Genomic DNA, 15,802 nt, shown 5'->3' with positions numbered 1-15,802 from the left:
CGACTTTACCTAACCTCTTCTCGTCATATTGCAGGAAAGGCTAAGTCTTCCTCACCCCTAACCAGATACCTCTAAAAGTGCAGAGGCGAGTGTAGCTGATTAATTATGAGTGTTAATAGCCTGATGCTTTTAAAGCATCAGTGTTGAGAGGAAGTTATGTCATCAAGGGGGCAGTTTAATATACTAGTATAAACATTATCTTTTCTCTACCTAATGCACCCTCAAATTGTCACCTCCAAATATTGAAACATAAATGCGCTTGGAATTTATAGTACTGAATACAGTGGAACAAGGTCAAGCCGTAAGTCTAACATTTCATATGTTTGACTTTCATATCTGACATTCCCATTCCCTTGGGGCACAACTTTTTAATTATTATTTGTAGATCATCTTTTTCTTAACCACCTGAGAAGTGCAATTATCACCCTGAAATGCTGTGTCTGAGGTCTCTTTTTTTTCTGAAATGGAAATCTTATATCGAATTAGAGACTTAAGCATACAATTTATTGCTATAGAATCCCTGACAGCCAGTCAAAAAGATGTGTGTCCACAGTGTGAAAACTGGTTCATAATTACAGTGAAACTTAGATCATTTTTAAAAGGAAAAAAAAAAAAACCAGACGCAATCTCTATTGTTTTTCATAAGATTACTATTTTCCTCCTATCAACATCATTATTCATATCATGGATGCCAATTTTTGCCCCTTCTACCATCTTGATCTTGATCATGAAGTACAGGAATAAGTCATTTTTTAATGAAATTTAATGAATGCACATTTGTTCTCCATTCCACATTTGCTGACTGAATACTCTCCGGCATGCTGGCACATTACCAAAACAGACCGCCATGGCATGAATGAAACTCCAGCTAACATCTGAAGGGAGCAGAGCTTCCAACAGGTTTTAAATCCAAGAGCTCAGAACCACCAATTGAGATACTTAAGATCCATCGTCTTTTCCCTAAGATGAAAGCAGATGTTCAAGTGAGTAGCATGTGTCTGCAGTAACAACACTGGAAGTTTAAAGGGATGATGTTAGGGGAGGGAATGGAGTAGAAGGGTGTGGAAGGAGGAAAAGCAGCCCTCTCCAGAACTCCGATGGCCAAGACCTGGCCAAAAGACATGACTGTATTTGAAGCTTTGCAATCTCTTAGTTCCAGCTGACTAGTCTATGAAGTATAGGCAAATTTATGCCATTTACAATGAATTTGTTTCTTGAGTAATTGACTGGAACTGATTAAGTAGTTAACTTGCCCTAGGTATGATTCCTACTAGGCATTGCTCTTGGAAGAATAGAATTAAAGTTACCAGTGTGCCTAGTTGCAAACTTAATATCATCTGTTTTCAGTTGTAGGTTGAGACAGAACTTGCAGTTCAGCTAGTGATTCCAGCCACCTAGCTAGTGCCTGAATCCCCTATGTGACAGATCAACAAAGGGTTATCCATTTTGCAGTTCTGTACCTCCTATAATAGGGAAACTTACAAATATTTTTCCAATACTGAATCTATCCCTTTTAAGTTTACATCCATTGGCCTAAACCTAAATTATGAGGACATCCAAAACAAAATTAATTTCTTATCTGTATGACATCACTGTAGCCTTTCTTCAAACAGAAACAGACAGCACTTAAGATCTTCAATGACTTTTTTGTTCCTGGTTAAATACCCATTTTTTTCACTTGCTCTACATATAATGTGGCTTCTTGGTCTTTGCTTGACAGAATAACTCCCCATGGAAAGAAGTTCATAATCTCAGATCTAGTACTAACTAGCTGTAAGCCTTGTGCAAGCCACTGCTTACTCAGTAAATTGGGGAGCTATCTTAGACTGGAGTTTTTCTGACTTCACTTCTACTCCTTAAAAATAATTTGTGTTTATATCTCTCCTTTTTTTGCTGCTGAGCCAAACGAGTTATACAAATCAAAATATTCAACAGTATTTTGTTTATTCATCCACTTAACCTCTATTTGTTTAACATTTATTCCATGTGGGCTGTTGAAATAAATTAAAATGGAGACCAGGCATGAAGAATCTCTGCAAAGATAGAGCTAGTTAGGCTTCATAAGTGACCTTAACTTTGCTTGAATTGCAAACACAAGCAAACTTAATTTGGGCTATTTCTTATAAATGCCCATGTTAAAGAAAAATGAAACTTAAGACTTATCAATCAGAAGCTGCCAACTAACTTCAAGTTTTATAAGTAGAGAGTTTCCAGGAGGACAGACAAAATAAGGCAACAGTATGACTGTAACCAATCAAATATTTCTTTGCTTCACTCCCGTGTTCACCCCATAAAAGCCTTCCTTTTGCATTCTCTTGGTACAGAACTTGAACCACTTCTGATTTGTAGCCGTGTAGTTCATAAATCTCTGTTTGTTCAAATAAACTCTAAAGTTTTACTGTGACTCAGTTTACCTTTTAACACAGCTCTGTGTTAGATCGGGCACTAGGATTATGGCCGATGACAAAACATAGTCCCTGCCCTTATGGAACTGTCATTTTTAGTTAGGTCATCAACCCAGACCAATTCCCTGGCAGTTTGGTCTCCCTGTCCTGGGAGTAATGAAAGACTGGAGAGAGAAGCTGCTCCTTCGGAAGAGCTGTGACCCCCTCCTGGCCTAGTTTTTCCATGAGGGTATTGCTGTCATAATGAGAGACCCTGAACCTGTGGACATGGAAGGAATTGGAGGTTACTCTGTCAATTCCTCACACACATGAAACTCTTTAACCCCTTTCCACCTATCTCCCCTGCACCACTGTGCCACTGTCAACATCTACCTCTGCTCCTCGCCTGTCAGTTTCCCTGGCATGTGACTCTCCCAACTGCATGCATCGCTTCACCACCCTGGTGTGAATATGTTTTATGGGGAGGCTCCTTGCCACAGACGTTCCCAGAAGCCCAGAGGAACCGTCCTTTGGAATCTTCCCAATAGGTGGAGCACGTTTCTCCAAATCAGTTAAGTACCTTGTGTTCGTTTCTTTATGATTGATGTTACATATCGTATGTGTAAGGAGTTCAGGATGCCTCTTACCCCTTTCCTTTAAGTATTCTGAACAAAGGGGAATGCAAAGTGAGGTAAGTTTCACTTCATAAATACAGACAGGTCCCTATCCCTCTTCAAATGAAGGGCTTCTGATTGGAGAATGGCACTGAGGTCCTGGATTCAGCAGGATTTCTTGCCCCTAAAGCAAATCTGAGTCTGACCCCAGACTAGCCTTCTATGGATCCACCTCAGGCCAAAGAGGGAAGAATGGAGCACTGGTACAAGCTGCTTGGTCGCCTTACTATCATGCAGACAGAAAGTAGAAAACTGTCCCCCTTTTCTAGAGTCAATGAGTGAGGCAGGAAGTAGGAAACTGACAAAAGAGTATACTGCTCATGGGTAGAGACTTTTATCAAGAAAGCAAGACCACCTGGGGAGTGAAACCCCTTCCTCTGCACTTCATGGCACCTTGCAAGTATTTCTTTTCTTCTTTTTCTTTTTTTTTTTGAGATGGAGTCTCGCTCTGTCACCCAGGCTGGAGTGCAATGGCACGATCTCAGCTCACTCCTTGCCTCCTTGCCTCCTTGCATGTATTTCTCCTTTTTTTTTTTTTTTTCTGAGACAGAGTCTCGCTCTGTCAACCAGGCTGGAGGGCAGTGGCTTGATCTTAGCTCACTGCAATGTCCACCTCCCGGGTTCAAGCGATTCTCCTGCCTCAGCCTCCTGAGTAGCTAGGACTACAGGTGCATGCCACCACACCCGGCTAATTTTTTTGTATTTTTAGTAGAGACAGGATTTCACCATGTTGGCCAGCAGGGTCTCTATCTCCTGACCTTGTGATCTGCCTGCCTCGGCCTCCCAAAGTTCTGGGGTTACCAGCATGAGCCCCCACGCCCCACCCCTTGCATATATTTCTATGTGGTGCTCTTCATTTTGTAACTGTTCATTTCCCTATGAGTGCCCTGTTACACCCTCAGGCTCTTGAGGGAAGTGCCCTGTTACACACTCAGGCTCTTGAGGGAAGAAGTGCTGTGCTGCATTCACCCATATCTAACTAGAGCATGGCCCCAGCAGACATTCACGGAATGTTTGCTGAACCCGTGCCTTGGCTCTCATCTCTCTCTAAATAGTCAAGGTCCTTCATTTCTCCATGCTATCACTTCCTGTGGCCATTGTAGGAATTCAGGATAAATACTTTGCTTGTGGAAAAGGAAGTTCTAGAAACGAAAGTTTGCTTTTTCCTCTTCATTATCCCATTTTGATGGCTATAATTACATTGTGGTTTTTTTGAAAATCATATTGGATTAACAAATAGAATAGCTCATAATTTGTGATAAGTTTCAAACCATCATTGACATAACCTTTTTATTTTCTTTTTATTTACAAAACCATAAAATGCAAAGATGGAAATAATATATTGAAATATGTTATATAGTTTTTAAGTTCTTGATGAAGTCAGTTAATGGGTTTATTTACATTTTAAATGAACTTTAAAAAATCAATCATGCAAGATAGCCTTCTAATAGCTGCACTTATGAATATACAATGTATTTAATATGGCACATTAAATAAGAAAGGATAAAGATGCTTGCTGCATCTACCGACAAAATCCTATTGATACAATTGGTTCAATGAAGTTGTCAGAATTTAGCAAGAAAAAACAAATGACCTCTACATTCATCACTGCTCAAGGTTCTTGCTAATTAGCATCTAGAGATATCATGTTATAGATGCTTCTTTAAGAGCTATCAGCTCTCCAACTCTGCCTAGTGACATGGTATCTATCAAAGTCTCATGGTGCCTGCAGTTCTGACAAAAGGCACTCCAAAGAACTGGCACGTACCACCATATTTGCATTTTTGCATCTCATTATGAACATAATTGCATACCAACACAGCAATTCTTCTTGACTATCTCAAAAAACATTATCAGCAATGTCTGAAATAAATGCTTAAATGTCAACTATTGACAAGCAAGAAAAGCTGACCTTTGAAGGTCCTCATTCTGAGATGCGCCCTGCTATGACTCACTTTTTAACTTTCTGTCTGTGTTTGATAACAGAAAAGGAACACACTGGCTCTGAGAATTGTGTTTTTGTATGACAAACCAGAAGGGAATCAAGAAATTGCAAAACTGCAATCCATTTATCATTCCTACTAGGAGTCATTTGAGATTGGTTGAATATTTGCCATGACAATTCTTAAAGCCACTGAAACTTTAGAGAGAGTGGACATCAAGAAGTTTACAATGGAATTTCTGCAGAATTACATAGTGACTCTACATTAACAACTGAAATGAGTTTATCTGTGATTAATGTTATGACAAAGAACCAAACAACCTTTCTACTACGAGCATGCAACCCATTTTACACATTGTCACAAGTAGAGTCTGAGTGTTGGACAAGTACCAGCAGCTAATCTAAAACTGCACAGAACCATTTACACCCTCTCTCCAAGAGCTCATGTCACTAGAGTGGCCTTCAGCACATAGATCTCATATTCTATCATATGCCTTTAGCCTGTCATCATCCTATGCTTGGCACTACCTCAATTTGCACAGCAACTTGGTACACATTTTTTTAAAAGCACTAATCAACTTCAACTCATGTTGAAATGCTGCAGATATGGCTGCCAATGTCCAAAAAATGCTAATCAATTTTGAAAATCTACATCATGGCTTGCATCCCAGATTTTCCACCCAATCCACATCAAATGGAAATGATAGAAAATTATGTTAACATGTTCAGCCACTTGTTTGCTTGTTTTAGCTGAGGCATTGGTCATGCTTCAATGGCAAACTAACCGCCTGTTTGGAAGCTCATCCAGTTTGCACTACTTTGGGTGACTATGTGGCAACAATGTGAAGTGGCTGTCACACTTCACTTTCAAAGACTGGGATTTCCATATGAATCCTTTCCCTTATTTTGCTTTTGAAGTACATAGGGATTTTTTTTTTTCTTAGATGGGGGAATATGCATTGTTAATGCTTCTAATTCTCCAAAGAACATCCCCTAGTGGAAAAGCTGCTTCTTTGATAGGCATGGCACAGAAATCTATATTTCAGGCCCACCGAGTAAATCTAGACACTATAGAAAAGAGAGAATAGTTTAATGCACAAAGCCTATATACATAAGCCTCTCCCTGAAACAAGAAAAAAAAAATCCTTCTCAGAATTTAGATCAGGGAAGGATCTCAGAAACCAGTTAGTCTAACCTCCCAGTTGCAAGGATGGCCTCCAAAGACCTCCCAGAAAGACAGGCCTTCCAATGAGGAGAATTCTACTAGTCCACACCAAGGGAAATTTTACTAAGAGGCAAACCCATTGATTCAAAAATTAATTCTAAATCTGGGCTCAAAACTTTCTCTTTGAAATCTCTCCTGAGTGGTGCTAGGCTGTTCTGAAGGTAGACAAAGTGCAAACCATTGGCCCTTTTCCTGACGGCATCCACTTGTCACTTAGTCTTCTTGGCCCAGGGGAAACAGAGTCCCATTCAGTCCTTCGCTTCCCATTAGATGTAGCTCCTCAATGCCTCCTTGATTTCCTGTCAACTTTCTCTGGTCATTCCCTAATTGGTCAGCAGCCATTTTAAAACACTTAGAAATGCCCCAGGACCAGACTGGACAGTCTCAGTGGCACTGCTGCTTCTGGGACTCTGAATGTCATGATTCTGTGAAAACAACCTCAGAGCACTTTGGCAAATTTAACAGCAGGAACATCCTTGTTGGCGCTTAAGAAATTCACAATCAGCCTTACTCCCCACCTAAAATCAGTTGATTCACTATTTTTATTCTCATTTTTTTTATGATGCTAAAGACTAAATCCCTAAGAGGTCCTTGGAGGTGAGGAGACTCTTCTTTGTCAAGGACATGAAGTGCTGGCCTGTATTCATCATCATCACAGCAGCAACAGCCAAATCCAATCCTTATTGAGCAATTAGATTTGCTACTCAGTAGCTAAGATCTGTGGCTATTTAAGGCTGTTTACATGGTCTGTCTCACTGAGTCTTTACCAAGGGCCTATGAAGTAGGGACAATTATCATCCCCCTTCCATAGTTGAGGAAAAGTGAGACTCAGAGAGGTTAAGTAAGTTGCCTAAAATCACAGAGCTGATAAATGGTGAGTCTGACTCAAGCACTCCCATGAACCAGTGCAGAAAACGGCCTCCCCAGCAGAAGCTCAGAACCTGTATGTGGCCTCGGACTCATCATTTCTCTTTTTTCACATGTATGTTTTCTTACTGAACTGGAGGAAGGAGCCAACCCCTAGGGTGATGGCACTGAAGCCTCAGAGGATACCCTCTCCCTTGCAATGGCAGGGAATTAGAAGTGAGACAGGTTAGGGAGAATCAAGGAGCTGCCCTCTGCTGTCAGCAGGAGACTACACCCATGTATCCACTGCCTTTGTATATCCCAAGGCCAGCAGTCTTTAACCAGGACCATAGCACTGCTCCCCAAACTTGAATTGCCCAGCACAAAACACCGTAGCACCCCGCCTTCAAGCTTCTAATGGTCTATACTTCATGGAGCAGTCTCCTAACACAGACAGTGATAGGGATGTCTAGGAACACGGAGGCAGGCCAGATTTCAGAGGACTGGCATCAGATCGCAGATTTTTATGTGGTCCTATGTTTCATGCTTGGATACAGTCTAGAACTCCACTACATGTTTGTATTATGTGAGGGAGAAAAGGATGGCCAGCTAGTAAAAATAGCAGAAATGAAAAGGAGTACTGCGTTTCATTCCATCTAATTTACGCTGCTGTGGGTGGAAATCAAAGTTCATCTCCTGGACATTAATTAAACTAGAAATGCAGGGAAATGCCAGTCCTCCGGCTGCAAGGGCCCTTTTCAAGAAGAAGCTGGGAAAGTGGAGCTGGTATTTCCTTGCTGTCACAGGACTCACAATAGAGGAAAGCAAACTTCGTGGGTCCTCAGCCATTTCCTCATCACCCAATCAAGAGCCTTTCAGCAGAGGAGCGGACTCTGGGCCTGAAGCCCAGCAGCTGTATCCATGGGAACCCCCCACCGAAGGTCAAGAGAAAGATGTTGCACAGTTAAGGGCTCTGAAGTCAGACCTGCACATGTGTTGAAGTTCCCAGTGCTCTCCCAAAAGCTGTCTTGCACACACCCACACCCTTTGCACAAACAAAAGCACTGTGATCTTCTGTTTTAATGAATTATCAATTGAAGGGAAATGGTAGCTTCAAATTAGTCAGGGCAATGAAAGGAAAAGAAGAAAAGAAAAAGATTTAGTCAAAGTAAGGCTTTGTAGAGCCCAAATTTAGTAGACCTTGACATCTCAGGAAAAGCATGCTCGTGGGAAAGTAGGCACAATTCCGAAGGAAGGGGAAACTAATTCAAATAAAGCATTCAGGGAAAGCACTAAGTGTTTAGGCCAAATTCTATCTTGACATGGAACACAGGACCTTGCTTAAAGGCAATGTGAGATAAAGAGTAAGCTGTTGAGCCCACAGTAGGCTTTCTTTACAGAAGACATAAAATGTAGTCTACCATTTTATTCAGGAGGCGAAGGAGAAATAAAGAACATCCAAAACACTGTGAAGCCATGTTTCTGTGAATATCTTTCTGCCTGGACACACATGTAACCTACTTAGCAGTAATTCCAAGCAGTGGCCGTCCCACGTGTAGGACTTTGCCCACATCAACTGCTTTTGGCTACTCAATCAATAGAAACCAACCCAGGTTTATCATTAAATTGAGGTAGTAGGTTTCTTAGGCCAGGAGTTGGCCAGCTTTTTCAGTAAATATGTTGGTCTTTGTGAGCCATGAATCATCTGTCTCGACTACTCAACTCTACCCAAGTAGCACAAAAGGAGCCAGGGACAATATGTGAAGGACTCAGCATGGCTGTGTTCTGATAAATGTTTATTAATGGACACTGGAATTTCTATGTCATATAATGTTTACATGTCACAAAATTGTATCTTTTTTATTTTTATTTTTTCTGACATGTATTGCTCTCAGGCTGTAGGCAAACAGGTGGTGGGTGGTATTTGGCTGTGGCCCATAATTGCTGACCCCTGCCTTAGACTGAAATGATCCAGTGGAATCCTTTTGTGTCTAATTTTATAACCTGGGTGGTTATAAACTACAGCACGTGTGATACATTTAAAACTACAGCACGTGTAATGAGAGGGGAATTTAATTTTATTATTCTAAATACTCTGGATGGAGATGATGTTTCTTTGAGCCAGGGATTCAGGCAAAATTCAAATATGTGCAGTAATCGTGGTCACTACGGATCTGCTGCCTATAACATGGCAGGAACCATGCAATGCCATGTGTACATTTTCCAAATTGTACATGACGCGAAAGACAACATGTGGCCTACTATGATTTCAGTGGAAACCGTGACAGCACAACCTACTGAATTTATACAGATTTCAACATTATCTGATGTCATCTGCACTACAGATCTGTGAGAGGGTACTATTGTTGCCACCTCCATGTCATTGATTGGAAAGCTGAGGGCCAAAAACTCACTTATTCCCATAAGACTATACAACTGTAAACAGCAGAGGTGGGATTTAAACCCACATTTTCCTGCTCTCTCTCTCCTCTGGGTTCTTAACCCTCAGGGTCTTTCTCACTCAAGGTCAAGACCTCAATCAGTTATGACTGTAACCAAACTTGGCCTGAACAAATTAATATGAGGCTATTCCTGGCCTCTCATTTCCCACATAGTTCGTAAGTTTCATTAAGGAGATATGAATGTGTAGAGGCCACTGTGTGGGCCTGAAGCATCTACATTCCAGGGGAAGCTCTGTAGGTAAAAAAGATTACAAGCTATAAAATTATTGGCAACTCACAGGTAGTTAAAGACGTTTGTCTGTTCAACTGCCAAATATTTACATTTGAAGTCCTACCTCGTGCTAAACATTTGTCTAGGCACTGAGGTTGCAGCAGTAAGCAAAATAGGCAGAAATCCCGGGTCTTGGGGATTTATATTTTCCTGGGGGGAGATATGCAGTAAACAATAAAGTGAGTAAAACATATGCTGTGTCAGATGGTGATGAGTGCTGTGGGAATAAAATACTTGGAGGAGGGCGATGGGGATAGCAGAAGGGTAGGGGGACTGGGGAGCCACAGACAGGGACCCAGGCAGAGAGTTTTAAGGAAAGACCTGAAGGAGATGAGGCCCCGCTTATGTTTTCATCCAGGGAGAGGGGATTGTAGGCAGAAGAAACAGCCAGGGGAAAGTTCTGAGGCACCTTTGGGGAAGTGCCAGGAGATGGGGTGATTTGGGTAAAGTGGGCAAGGAGCTGACGGCCGGGAGTTGAGATGGGGAGAGGTGGGGAGGGGCAGTCAGAGCGTTTAGAGATCTGGAGCCCTGTGGAAATTTTTGAGGAAACCACTGAAGAATTTAGAGCAAAGGAGTGGCCTCATCTCATCTCATGGACAATGCAAGACTCCCTCCTGTAGCTGTGATAATAAGAAATTGTAGAGAACAAAGGTAGAAATTACTGAAAATTATTTAGGGAGCCTAGGTGGGACTTGGACCAGGATGGCAGCTATAATGACGGTTACCAGGGAGCAGATTTTTTAAGTCATTGTTTTATTATAAAATTGACTATTTATGATTTTATACGTTTATGGAGTATAGAATGATGAATACAATATGGAAGCATTAAATAAAGCTAGTTAACATATCCATCACCTCATATACTTAACATTTTTGTGGGCTGAGAACATTTGAAATTTACTCTCCTCAAAATTTTGAAATGTACCATACTCTATTTATTAACTGTATTGACTAGGCTGTTCAATTAAATTAAAAAAAGAAATCCCACATATTCCTCCTGTCTGGGATTTTGTGCCCTTTGAGCATCATCTGCTTTTTACAACCCCGAGACTCTGTCACCTGCCCTCTACCCTCTGCTTCTCTGGGTTTGATTGTCTTCAAATCCACGTGTAAGGGAGGACATGCAGTGTTTTGACTTCCTGTGCCTGGCTTATTTCACTTAGCTTAGTATTCTCTAATTCCATCTACGCTGCCTGAAACCACAGAATTTCTAGAAGCAATCAGACTGAAATACGAGCCAACAGGATTTGCTGATTAATGGGATTGTGGAGCATGAGAGGAAGAAAAGAGATAAGGCTGGCTCACAGGCTCTTGGCCTGAGCAACAGGAGGGATGGTGAGTGGGCAGTCACTGAGGTGGGGAAGACAGTGGCCGGAGCAAATTTGGAAGTGGTGGGCCAAAGACTGAGTTTGTTTTTGGATGTGACAAGTTTGAGTTGCTTATTAAACATTAAAGCAGGGGTGCCAAAGAGGCAGTTAGAGATAAGAGTTGGAAGTGCAGAAGTATAGCATGTGCTGTGGGTTCAGGGATAGTGGCTGTACTAAATCTTTTGCCTTTACTACAAGGGGTACTGCCTTTACCAAAATGCTTGACATGATGAGCTGGAGAATTTGTGCTTAATTTTATCACCCAGAAATTAGAGATTCTTTGCTATTGACATATTATAATTTTCCCCTAGGTGACTAAATTCAGCACTGGTCATTTTTGTTGTTGTTGTTGTTGTTTTCTTGAGACAGAGTCTTCTCCTGTCACCCAGGCTGGAGTGCAATGGCATGATCTCCACTCACTGCAACCTCCACCTCTTGGATTCAAGCTATTCTCCTGCCTCAGCCTCCCAAGTAGCTGGGATTATAGGTGTGTGCCACCATGCTGGGTAATTTTGTATTTTTAGTAGAGATGGAATTTCACCAAGTTAGTCAGGCTGGTCTCCAACTCCTGACCTCAAGTGATCCGCCCGCCTCGCCCTCCCAAAGTGCTGGGATCACAGGCGTTAACCACTACACCAGCCTCATTTTTAAATCTATATTTAAATTTTATTTACTATCACTGTGCTCAGCTTTGCTCAAATAGTACTACATACATTGATCAAATCATCCTCCTATTTAAATCCTTAAAAATCAGAAGAATACATATTTTTGGCATAATGCCCCAATCCAATTCAGGTGGTACATTGTTTCACTTTCCCTCCTGGAGAAACATAAAATAGTGTCAGCTGTTATTATCATATTGCATTGCATCTCCACACTGACATCCACATTTTCAAAAGGGCATCTTTTGCATAGATGGTTGTAATTTCCTTTTATTCTGACAATATAGATATGGTGAAATCAATGTCAGCTGTTGGAACTAACTCAAACACAAACCCTTTGAAGGCCAGCCACTAGGCAGCAAACTCCAAATGGTCATTTGCAAAATCTCATCTGGGTAAACAGACACATTATCTTTTCCTGCATTCCCACCTTCTCTCCTCTGTAGACATACAGGCAAACATTTTATAATCATATTTTACCTCTTATTCACATCTCCTAAATGTAATATTAGAAAATGTTTTTCAAAGAACCACGATTTGGGATGAAACTCAAGTTCCAAGAATAGCTTATGTACAGCAGGAAAAGAAGGCAAGAATATGCAACAGGCAGCTTTGTATTAAACACAACTGACTGCACATTCTTTCTCTAGTTAGTTGCAAAGGTAAAGATCTCAGGATTGGGGATGACTACCTATGGGAAGTATCTAGTTACGGGAAGTATGACTACTTGTGAGAGATTATCTCTAAACAGGATTGTTCTTTTGGGAAAAGAAAGTAAATTCACAAAGGGCATAATTTGTTGGTTTTTCTCTCCTTGGATTGAAGTGAACCCTCAAGTTAGTAATAATAACTGTAAGTAATAATGTTTTATTTACCTGAATTTTGACTAATGCTTTTCATTGGCAGAGAAAACGCCAGTTGGGAGAGTCAACTTATTGGGCAATTTCCCACGCACTGGGTTGAACAGGAAGCCTCTAGCTGCAAAAGGAGCAAGTGCAGAGGCAGCCAGAAAGAGCAGTCCTGGCTGGGTGAGCCCCACGCTGTGCCAGCCACCTGGGTTGAGCGTCTCAGCGTGTTTACGTGACTTGATCTCAGCTTATGTGTGAGATACCATGTTGACGGTCCTGTTGCCCACTCTGCCCTGGCTTGAGATTTAAACAAAAACAAATTACAGGTCTTAACAGTGATAGATGGACTGCTTTTACATTTGTGTAGAGTATTTTTGCTCTAAGATTAAAGGCTTACGCATTTATCTGCATAAACTAGCCCCTGGAGTAGGGTACTGCTGACATTTTCCAAGAAAAATGAATATCCTAACTTATTCCAAAGAGAAGACTTGGTATTTGTATGGCCACAGTGATCTTTGCAAGTGCCCTTTCAGATTAGGTGCACTACATGGAAAATTGTGCTCTTACAGTACTCCATAAATCATACCTACCAATTTTCTTTAAAGGGGTATGTAAATATCAGTGTACCAGGTGGGTAAACAACACTAACCTCATACAAATGGCTTGAAAATTGAAGAAAAGCACCTTATTTTGCTGCTGAAATTGCTTTTGAAGCCCAACATCGGGGCTTGGGTTGTAGAATGCATGAAATGATTTGTGCATGGGAATAGAAAATGGGCTGATGATAACCACCCTCGACACAGTTCCTGTATTTCTGAGTTCTTTCCATGATCAAAGATATCATTGCTATACGCATACTACTTTTCCTTGCATATCCCAAATGTGTGTATATTTTAAGTGACATCTTCATTATCTGCATATTTCTAACTTGGTCAGATAGCTGTTTCAGCTGGTTAATATCTCTAGACAAAGTTCATGGAAGCCTTCTTGTTTTGGTCACATAACACTTTGCTTAAGAAGGAAAAAAAAGATAAAACTTTGTAGAAAAAATAAAGGAAGAAGCTGAAGCTGTTGAAATTTCCAAGTTCTTTGTAAATTAGTGGAATGCACTAATTGAATCTTCTCGTACTAAAATAGGAATAAACAAATATTAAGAAATGGTCCTATTTAGACATTTTAATAGAATGTCTGGGGCATAACATACAGCTTTTACTGCACTCAATTGACATGAATTTTTTGAAATCCAGTTTTGTACACTTTTCATAAAATAGAAATCTTTGACTCGAACACACTTGGGAGTTTGTGGCAAGAATCATGGTTTACTTCTGAAAACATTGGATCTAGTAAAAGATGCACGTTTCTTAATCAGATGACTTTCCATGAGGCTAAGCTTTTTCTATAATACAGGATAAGTAAATAACTTTTGACAATCTTGTGTATTACAAATAACTAAGAAAATTCCAAAATCTTTTTAACTCATTAATTCTATCTTACTCACTATTCAGTTTGCTGGTTATTTTTAAATGTATAATTTATCATTAAAATGAAAATAGTCTATGTAAAATATTTTTTCTTTACAATAACTATTACTCTCTATTTTGCTTGCACTGAGGAATATATTTCTAGGAAGAAGGCTTTGGTTTCATAGACCTTAAACAGTGAGAAATCAGTTTCTCCATTTTATAAAGAAATGCATTAAAAAAATAAAATCAGTCCAGGCGCAGTGGCTCATGCCTGTGATCCCAGCACTTTGGGATGCCAAAGTGGGTGGATAACCTGAGGTCAGGAGTTCAACACCAGCCTGGCCAACATGGTGAAACCCCATCTCAACTAAAAATATAAAAATTAACCAGATGTGGTGATGGGCACCTGTACCCCCAGCTACTTGGGAGGCTGAGGCAGGAGAATCCCTTGAACCTGGGAGGCAGAGATTGCTGTGAGCCGAGATTGCACCGTTGCACTCCAGCCTGCGCAACAAGAGAAAAACTCCATCTCAAATAATAATAATAAATAAATCAAAATTAAAATGAAGTAAAATAAAATCACAACATGGTATAAGTAACATGTGGGCATCCAAGTTGCTTTTCCAGTCCTTTCGTTCCTAGTAATAGTTGCTATGTGTGAATGCCTTTTATTCCTTTATGCTACTAGATGTAAAGATTAAAACCTGCCCCTAGGTCAGCAGGGGTTGTATCAGTGGGATGCACTGACTGTGCTGTGGTCTTTCCCTTCGACACATTCTCAACTTTGGGCTCTGTTCTCCCTTCGGAATCGTGCAAGGTATTTTGCAGTGCCATATTTTTCCTCTTTGGTTCATCAATTTCCTATTGGTCATAAGTATAATCTTTGACACTCCTTCCAAACAATATGTCTTAGTCTCCTGTTCAAAAGTGAAGGTTGAAAGCTTTTATTTAATATCTTTGTAAATGGAGATTTTTAAAAAATAATAATGCAATTTCAAAGCTTAGTCTTACTAATACTTTTCATGGTTAAGGATAGTCATACAACTCTTAGATTTCCAAAAATGGATTGTCTTTTTGAATGCAAAAATTCATACTTCAATACAGCTATTGGGTTGAATAATATATAGAACTCTGTATTAAGCATCAAATGAGAAACAGGTGATTTGTGTTCATCAGCCCACTGTATTAAATGTTTAGAAGGGGGATGGTAATACCTTCTCTAGTCTACACCAATATATGCTACTTATCTGGAAAAAAATGAGATAATTGGAACAAAGAATGTTTCATCGAAGGAAAAAGACAGCTCATCTGCCTTCGTTTTCATTCTGGATTTCTAGGGCGCCTTATGTTTCATAGACCTGTCTTCTTACATGCCCTCCTGTCTTGATTAAATGAATAAATATTTACCATTTCCACTTTGTGCCAGAGACTGTTCCAGGCTCCTCGGTGTATGGAAATTAACAAAACAAAACAACAAAATCCCTGTCCTCAAGCTGCAGAATTAGTAACACGATAAAAAGAGATTACCCATGTTAGCATGGCATTATCTTAGCTTATTGACTAAGAAATTATCTTGTCTTTCATGTCATCTTAAGTTCAATGTATTTCTGAGAGTCAAAAATACCATCTCTTTTGTTTAAGAATTGAATATGTAGAAA

The 15,802-nt window shown here is 40.3% G+C and overlaps 1 long non-coding RNA gene across 2 annotated transcripts in view; it reads left to right on the top strand.

Annotated features, from left to right (window-relative positions):
• The window catches only part of LOC107968435 (uncharacterized), a 65,060-nt gene extending 52,046 nt beyond the window's left edge, over positions 1-13,014 (top strand). The window contains exons 3-5 of one of the 2 annotated variants that reach the window (XR_001709622.2): positions 842-983; positions 11,541-11,658; positions 12,740-13,014. This is a non-coding gene — a long non-coding RNA (uncharacterized LOC107968435). The remainder of the gene's footprint in view (positions 1-841; positions 984-11,540; positions 11,659-12,739) is intronic. The other variant, XR_008539413.1, reaches the window with a different exon arrangement.
• Positions 13,015-15,802: the final 2,788 nt, after the last annotated feature.

Source organism: Pan troglodytes, chromosome 16, assembly GCF_028858775.2.
Source record: "Pan troglodytes isolate AG18354 chromosome 16, NHGRI_mPanTro3-v2.0_pri, whole genome shotgun sequence".
In the NCBI taxonomy this organism is placed as follows: Eukaryota; Metazoa; Chordata; class Mammalia; order Primates; family Hominidae; genus Pan; species Pan troglodytes.
The sequence above is the reverse complement of the archived record's forward strand: the minus strand, read 5'-3'. Positions and strand labels throughout refer to the sequence as shown.